The sequence below is a fragment of the Lethenteron reissneri genome, chromosome 57, assembly GCF_015708825.2.
Source record: "Lethenteron reissneri isolate LAM-NWPU_2019-01 chromosome 57, ASM1570882v1, whole genome shotgun sequence".
NCBI lineage: Eukaryota > Metazoa > Chordata > Hyperoartia > Petromyzontiformes > Petromyzontidae > Lethenteron > Lethenteron reissneri.
The window spans coordinates 6,638,870-6,649,088 of record NC_083835.1 but is presented as its reverse complement, the minus strand read 5'-3'; positions in this window follow the sequence as shown (position 1 = coordinate 6,649,088).

Genomic DNA, 10,219 nt, shown 5'->3' with positions numbered 1-10,219 from the left:
CGCAGCGCGCTAACCGCTGCACCACCACTCCCCACCATCACAACCACCATCATCATCATCACCGTCACTATGGTCATCAGGTAGGTTCATAGCGCAGCGTGCTAACCGCTGCACCACCGCTCCCCACCATCACCACCACCATCATCACCACCATCACTATGGTCATCAGGTTAGGTTCATAGCGCAGCGTAGCGCTAACCGCTGCACCACCGCTCCCCACCATCATCATCATCACCGTCACTATGGTCATCAGGTAGGTTCATAGCGCAGCGTGCTAACCGCTGCACCACCGCTCCCCACCATCACCACCACCATCATCACCACCATCACCGTCAATATCGTCATCAGGTAGGTTCATAGCGCAGCGTGCTAACCGCTGCACCACCGCTCCCCACCATCACCACCACCGTCACCGTCAATATCGTCATCAGCTAGGTTCATAGCGCAGCGTAGCGCTAACCGCTGCACCACCGCTCCCCGCAAGGACCCCCACACTAACACACGAAGCTAAAGATGGCTAAACAGAAGCGATCTCGGTTGAACACGTGAGGCTTTCGCAAAGCAATATCATCATCCATCATGGAGGGTTTTTTGTTGGTTTGTTTTGTTGTTCGGGTTATATTTACGCGATCTAACCCAACAACAACAGCAACAACAACAACAAACACAAAAAAACTTAGAAGCGATCTCATTAGACGCGTTGCGCGTCGTTGCTACCTGAGATGCAACTCCGGAGTAGATCAAAGCAACGAGTTTTGAAAGGCAAACGATCTCCAAAGGATTATAAAAAATACAATTCAGAAATTCGGTTAAAATCCCGAAAGCGCCGGCGTGTTTCATGATGATTACAAACGTTTGGCTCGGTGCCCGATGAGCCGGTGATCAGGCAAAGGCAAAGATCCCCACAGCCTTGGAACAGGCTGCTGGGGCAAGTGCTGTCAAGGGAGGCACCTCGGATGAAACGTCTGCTCAATCGAGACCCCAACATCGTGGACGTCATCGTGCCTCTTCCTCGCTTTGACATTCATCTTCGTCGGAGACACTGCTGGTGGAACCGTGAACTCACTCACTCACCAATTTACTCACTCAGTCACTTACTCAGTCACTCACCAATTCACTCACTCAGCCAGTCACTCACTCACCAATTCACTCACTCAGCCAGTCACTCACTCACCAATTCACTCACTCAGCCAGTCACTCACTCACCAATTCACTCACTCAGCCAGTCACTCACTCACCAATTCACTCACTCATTCACTCATCCAGTCACTCACCCACTCACTCAGTCACTCACCCAGTCACTCACTCATTCAGCCAGTCACTCACTCACCAATTCACTCACTCAGCCAGTCACTCACTCACCAATTAACTCACTCAGCCAGTCATTCACTCACCAATTAACTCACTCAGCCAGTCACTCACTCAGCCAGTCACTCACTCACCAATTCACTCACTCAACCAGTCACTCACTTACCAATTCACTCACTCAGCCAGTCACTCACTCACCAATTCACTCACTCAGCCAGTCACTCACTCACCAATTCACTCACTGAGCCAGTCACTCACTCACCAATTCACTCACTCAGCCAGTCACTCACTCACCAATTCACTCACTCAGCCAGTCACTCACTCACCAATTAACTCACTCAGCCAGTCATTCACTCACCAATTAACTCACTCAGCCAGTCACTCACTCACCAATTCACTCACTCAGCCAGTCACTCACTCACCAATTCACTCACTCACCCACTCACTCACTCACCAATTAATTCACTCACCAATTCACTCACCCAGTCACTCACCCACTCACTCACTCACTCACCAATTCATTCACTCACCAATTCACTCACCCAGTCACTCACCCAGTCACTCACCCACTCACTCACCCACTCACTCACCAATTCATTCACTCACCAATTCACTCACCCAGTCACTCACCCAGTCACTCACTCACTCGCTCACCAATTCATTCACTCACCCAGGCACTCACTCACTCAACCAGGCACCCACTCACCAATTCACTCACTCACCCAGTCACTCACTCACCAATTCATTCACTCACCAATTCACTCACCCAGTCACTCACCCAGTCACTCACCCACTCACTCACCCACTCACTCACCAATTCATTCACTCACCAATTCACTCACCCAGTCACTCACCCAGTCACTCACTCACTCGCTCACCAATTCATTCACTCACCCAGGCACTCACTCACTCAACCAGGCACCCACTCACCAATTCACTCACTCACCCAGTCACTCACTCACCAATTCATTCACTCACCCAGTCACTCACTCACTCAGCCAGTCACTCACTCACTCAGCCACTCACTCACTCACCAATTCATTCACTCACCCACTCACTCACTCAGCCAGTCACTCACTCACCAATTCACTCACTCACCCAGTCACTCACCAATTCATTCACCCACTCACTCACTCACTCACTTACCAATTAATTCACTCACCAATTCACTCACCCAGTCACTCACCCAGTCACTCACCCACTCACTCACTCACTCACCAATTCATTAACTCACCAATTCACTCACCCAGTCACTCACCCAGTCACTCACCCACTCACTCACCCACTCACTCACTCACTCACCAATGTATTCACTCACCAATTCACTCACCCAGTCACTCACCCACTCACTCACCAATTCATTCACTCACCCAGTCACTCACTCACTCAACCAGGAACCCACTTACCAATTCACTCACTCACCCAGTCACTCACTCACCAATTCATTCACTCACCCAGTCACTCACTCACTCAGCCAGTCACCCAGTCACTCACCCACTCACTCACTCACTCACCAATTCATTCACTCACCAATTCACTCACCCAGTCACTCACCCAGTCACTCACCCACTCACTCACCCACTCACTCACCAATTCATTCACTCACCAATTCACTCACCCAGTCACTCACCCAGTCACTCACTCACTCGCTCACCAATTCATTCACTCACCCAGGCACTCACTCACTCAACCAGGCACCCACTCACCAATTCACTCACTCACCCAGTCACTCACTCACCAATTCATTCACTCACCAATTCACTCACCCAGTCACTCACCCAGTCACTCACCCACTCACTCACCCACTCACTCACCAATTCATTCACTCACCAATTCACTCACCCAGTCACTCACCCAGTCACTCACTCACTCGCTCACCAATTCATTCACTCACCCAGGCACTCACTCACTCAACCAGGCACCCACTCACCAATTCACTCACTCACCCAGTCACTCACTCACCAATTCATTCACTCACCCAGTCACTCACTCACTCAGCCAGTCACTCACTCACTCAGCCACTCACTCACTCACCAATTCATTCACTCACCCACTCACTCACTCAGCCAGTCACTCACTCACCAATTCACTCACTCACCCAGTCACTCACCAATTCATTCACCCACTCACTCACTCACTCACTTACCAATTAATTCACTCACCAATTCACTCACCCAGTCACTCACCCAGTCACTCACCCACTCACTCACTCACTCACCAATTCATTAACTCACCCATTCACTCACCCAGTCACTCACCCAGTCACTCACCCACTCACTCACCCACTCACTCACTCACCAATGTATTCACTCACCAATTCACTCACCCAGTCACTCACCCACTCACTCACCAATTCATTCACTCACCCAGTCACTCACTCACTCAACCAGGAACCCACTTACCAATTCACTCACTCACCCAGTCACTCACTCACCAATTCATTCACTCACCCAGTCACTCACTCACTCAGCCAGTCACTCACTCACTCAGCCACTCACTCACTCACTCACCAATTCATTCACTCACCCACTCACTCACTCAGCCAGTCACTCACTCACCAATTCACTCACTCACCCAGTCACTCACTGACCAATTCACTCACCCAGTCACTCACCCACCCAGTCACTCACTCAACCAGTCACCCACTCACTCACTACTGGTGTAGCCACCAAATAAGACAAAGATCCCCTGTACAGCCTTAACAAACTGGGGAGGGCAAGTGCTGTTAGCGAGCACCTATGAAGGCCGGCACGGCACGGGGGGCTGTCCATAAATGACGTCACGCGAGTTTTTGACCCGCTCTCCCCCCCTCGTCACACGGCGTCACAAAAAAGTCAGACCCCCCCCTCCCTCAAATATGACGTCACAAAGCTCTGCCCCCCCCCCCCCAAAACCATATTTGCACTTTGAAAATAAAACATGCTTCAAATCGCTTTAAACTGTTGTCATTGTAGTGCGTATTTAATGTGACGCTGCACTCTGATGTTGTAGGAGAAAACATTTATTAAAAACGAGGCGTTGGAAAGCTGATGTTTAGCATGAAATTATGTGGAAAATATTCAACGCCTAATTAAAACTGCAGATGTTCAGAATGTTATATTGAAATTATCTTACAATTATAAAATGTAAAAAGTAATTATAACTATAAAAACACACTTTAAACGTTGTGGTAGAACAAAGCAAAACGGGGAGTACAATTATAACAGTCGCATGTTCATTCCGCAGAATTTAAATCCCTGGTAGAATCATTAGAATCAAAATGTTTAAATAACAATTATTAAAACAAATAAAAAAATCTTCTTGGTTTTTTTCGGTAAAGTCACGTAGAAGGGAAGTAATAAAATAATCAAAATAAAACATAAAATAATCACGTAGAAGGGAAATAATAAAATAATAAAAATAAAACATAATAAAATACTAATTATGTTATTATGTTTTAAGGACAATTTTAAGGAAAGTAATAAAATAATAAAAATAAACATAATAAAATTTCGATTTAAAGCTTTCGTGACTGCAGGGATTCGTCTTCTTGTTTTTTTCGGTAAAGTCACGTAGAAGGGAAGTAATAAAATAATAAAAATAAAACACAATAAAATAATTCTCACGACGTTTCGGCTACAACGCAAGCAGCCGTCTTCAGGTGAAGAATGAGGCACTGCCAAGCTAGGAGCTTCTATATAAGCTGGGTTGGAGGTGGAAGAAGAGCGCCTTGACAAAAGAATGTGCATATCAAGAGGAATTTAGCATATTCATGGGAAATGCGTATGAGGTGGGCTAAATTCCTCTTGATATGCACATTCTTTTGTCAAGGCGCTCTTCTTCCACCTCCAACGCAGCTTATAAATAAGCTCCAAGCTTGGCACTGCCTCATTCTTCACCTGAAGACGGCTGCTTGCGTTGTAGCCGAAACGTCGTGAGAATTATTTTATGATGTATTTTTATTATTTTATTACTTCCCTTCTACGTGACTTTACCGAAAGAACCAAGAAGACGAATCCCTGCAGTCACGAAAGCTTTAAATCGAAATTTTATTACGTTTTATTTTTATTATTTTATTACTTTCCTTAAAATTGTCCTTATAACATAATAACATAAGAATTATTTTATGATGTTGTATTTTTATTATTTTATTACTTCCCTTCTACGTGACTTTACCGAAAGAACCAAGAAGATTAATCCCTGCAGTCACGAAAGCTTTAAATCGAAAAATTACAAAATGTATGCTTCTCCATTCTCCCATGGAGAAGCTAAATTAAAGGTGACCTTAGTACATTTAAATGATCAAATAGTTAATCATGAAAATTAATCACAATTTGTTATAACAATTTGTTATAACAAATCTATTTAATTAATATTTATTTAAAGTTGTGCATTTTGATGTGACGTCACATTTCTCAACCACTCCCCTTCCACTCCTCGTCACAAATGTCTGACACCCCCTCCCCCCGGTGGGTGACGTCATTTATGGGCGGCCCCACACGAGGGGTGGCGATGTTTTTTAAGGCACCACACCAGATACTCATCTGAGGCTGAGTCGACCTAGGGGAGGCCCAGGACCGTCACCGGTGTTGGCCCTGAGCGGGTTAGGAGCGCTAACCACTGCGTCACCAATCCTCATTAGCAAAGATAAAGATTCCCCATAAAGCCTTTAATAGGCTGTTAGGGTAAGTGCTGTTAGCAAGCACCTGTCCCAATTAGCGCACACACACACATACACATTCATCAACGCACACAAGACAAAGATCCCCCGTGTAGCCTCAACATGCTGTTGGGGCAAGTGCTGTTAGCGAGTGGCAGCGCCTATGAAGGTTGGCACGGTGGCACACGAGGGGGTGGGTGGCCAGTACCACGCCCGACCGCCTTTGTCTCCCCAGTGGCGATGTTTACACATCGCACCAAAGTTCTCATTGTTGAGGCTGAGTCGACCTAGGGGAGGCCCAGCACGGGTTCAGATTTTCGTCCGCTGATGTTGGTTTGCCTGTGAGCGGGAATCGAACTCGGGTGGGCCGGGTTAGGAGCGCGGCGCGCTAACCGTTGCGCCACCGCTCCCCCCAGACACACAAAAGACAAATATTCCTCGTATAGCCTTAACAGACTGTAGGGGCAAGTGCTGCTAGCGAGTAGCACCTATGAAGGCCGGCACGGCACACGAGGGGGTGGGTGGCCAGCACCACGCCCGACCGCCTTTGTCTCCCCAGTGGCGATGTTCACACACCGCACCAGGTACTCATTTGAGGCTGAGTCGACCTAGGGGAGGCCCACAACCGGTTCAGATAATCGTCACTGGTGTTGGATGTGAGCGGGAATCGAACCCGGGTCGCCAGGTTCATAGCGCAGCGCGCTAACCGCTGCACCACCGCTCCCCACACACTCACACACTTACACACTCATTCACACACACACTCACCCACACACACACGCTCATTAACACACATACACACTAACACACACACGCTCATTAACACACACCTACAATCATTAACACACACACACTAACACTAACACACACACACGCTCATTAACACACACACATTAACACACACTCATTAACACACACACACACACTCAATAACACACATACACACTCAATAAAACACACACACACTCATTAACACACACACACATTAACACACACACATTAACACACACACATTAACACACACTCATTAACACACACACACACACTCAATAACACACATACACATTCAATAACACACACACACACACTCATTAACACACACATTAACACACACTCATTAACACACACACACACACTCAATAACACACACACACACACTCAATAACACACACACACACTCATTAACACACACACACATTAACACACACACATTAACACACACACACTCATTAATACACACACACTCGTTAACATACACACACACAGACACACACACACATTAACACACACACACTTACAATCATTAACACACACACACTCGTTAACACACACACTCAATAACACACACACACACTCATTAACACACACACATTAACACACACATTAACACACACACAAACACTTACAATCATTAACATTGCCGACGCTTTCATTAGCGCTGGTGCGGCGACACGGAGTCATTAAGAGCCGTGCCTCATTAACGGAATATCCTTGCAGAAGCAAAGCTCCCCCGCGTAGCCTCGGGCGCCCTGTTGGGGCAAGTGCTGTTAGCAGCGAGTAACAGCACCGATGACGGGTGGGAAGGGTGGCAGGCGAGGGGGGTGAGGGGGGTGAGGGTGGTGAGGGGGTGAGGGGGCGAGGGGGGTGAGGGGAGCGAGGGGGGTGAGGGGGGTGAGGGGGGTCAGGGGGGTGAGGGTGGGTAGAAGCACCACGCCCGGCCGCCTCTGTCTGGGGAGAGCCCAGGCACGCGCACGCGTACACACTGACACACACACAGACACACACACACAGACAACAACAACAACCGCCATTCGCCACTAAGTGGCGGTGACGTCACCACGATGCTTGTGCCAGGCCAAGTGCACCTTGAGGCCACGTGAAGTGTCGAACGCCCGCTGGCAGGAGGTCACGGGGCAGACCCAGCAGGTGCCACGGGTCGACTGACCGAGATGACCGAGATGACTGGCTGATGCACCACCTGTGCCCCCTACTGTACCAACTTGCTGTGCTTTAGCCACCCGGCGCTCCGCTCGTTGTTGTGAGCGTCGCTCCTCCGCCCTCCGTTGTTGTTGGAGGGCGACTGCTTCCAACTGCCCAGTAGCGTCCTTCACGAGCCTCCTCCACTGAGGCCGATCTTGACACTGCTGGTACCAGTCATCGGCAAGTCCACTCAGCTCCACGTCCTCCTGTACCACATCACTCCATCTCTTCTCCAGCCCGTGCCGCGCCCGTCTAGCCCCCTCGATCCGGCCGAACAAAAGCTGTTTAGGCATGCGGTGGCTGGGCATGCGGGCTACATGACCCAGCAAACGCAGCCTTGCCTGCCGGAGGAGCTCACTGATGGGACTTTGCCCAGATCTTTCAAGGATTTGTGAGCTCCTCACACAATCCAGCCTGGTTAAACCCAGGATGGATCGTAGGCAGGCCAGCCTAAATGGTTCCAACCGGCGACGATGCTCCACTAGGGGGGTCCACGTTTCGCAAGCGTAGAGAAGGGAGGGAATGACCGTGGCCGAGAAGACCTGAAGCTTCGTGCGGAGCGACAGACCAGGTAGCTTCCACACAGCGATACGCAACCGATGAAAAGATATTGCCGCTCGACTGATTCGGAGTGAGACCTCTGCTGATAAACTGGAGCCGGTCATAAGCACACTGCCCAGGTATGGAAAACTCTCCACTCTCTCCACAACTGCCCCATCACCAATTGGGAGTTGTGGGGGTGGAGTGTCCGATGGTACAAAATACCCAGGCAGGTGCTTAGTTTTGGTGGGGCTGATGGTAAGGCCCCACCTCTTAGTGGCACGCTCCAGTCTCAGCAGCAGCGTCTCCAACTCCTCTTCTGAATGAGCAGCTATTACCAAATCATCGGCATACATAACGTGGTTGACCAATAGGGAGCCATCCCTTGATCGCACCCGGGCATCGATCAGCCTCCCATTATATCTGTACCAAATGGAAATTCCCCCGGTACAGCTATTGAAGGCTTCACGAACTACGCGGTCAAAATAGATGTTAAATAATGTGGGAGCCAGAGGACATCCCTGTCGCACCCCAAGGTGTACAGGGAAAGGCTCCGACTCCCGGCCACGTAGTTTTACCCGGGCCCGCTCACCATCATGAAGGTCCTTAATGATCGTGAGCAGAGGGTCAGGGACTCCGAAAGCACGAAGAACAACCCAGAGCCCAGTCCTACTGATGGTATCATAGGCCTTGACCAGGTCAATAAAGCAGAGATGTAGGTCTTTTTGGAATTCCCTACACCTCTGCTGTAGCAGACGGACAGAAAATATGGCATCTGTGCAGGACCGCCCTTTCCTGAAACCGCATTGGGGCTCCGCAAGCCTCTCCTCAGCGTGCCTAGCAAGGCGATGTTGAATAATCCTTGCCAGGACCTTACCCGGCACACTGAGGAGTGAGATGCCCCTGTAGTTGTTACAGTCGGTACGGTCCCCCTTCTTAAAGAGGGGGACCACCAGGGCATCCTTCCAGTCCTGCGCAACCCGTCCAGTGGTCCAGACTGTTGTTATGATGTCATATAGGGCAGTCTGTGCACAAACGCCACCCTCCCTCAGCATTTCGCTTGGGAGATCATCTCTGCCCGGTGCCTTCCCTGGTCTCAGACTCCGGATCGCCCTCAGTACACACAGACACACACACACAGACACACACACAGACACACACACACAGACACACACACACAGACACACACTGACACACACACTGACACACACACACTGCCACACACACAGACACACACTGACACACACACATACACACACACACAGACACTGGCACACACTGACACACACTGACACACACACAGACACACACTGACACACATTGACACACACAGACACACACTGACACACACACAGACACACACTGACACACACAGACACTGACACACACACTGACACACACACAGACACACACTGACACACACACACAGACATAGACACTGACACACACACAGACACACACACACACTGACACACACTGACACACACACAGACACACACTAACACACACACAGACATAGACACTTACACACACTCACACACTGACACACACACAGACACACACACAGACACACACACACAGACACACACACATTCATTAACGATGACAGATACCCCCCCGCCCCTCCATGTAGTCTCCTTAACCCCCCCGCCCCCCAGACGACACAATGACAAAGATCCCCCAGATAGCCTCGACCAGCTGTTCGCCAGGGTGAGGTGGTGGGTGGCCCCCAGCGCGCCCGGCCGCCTTTGT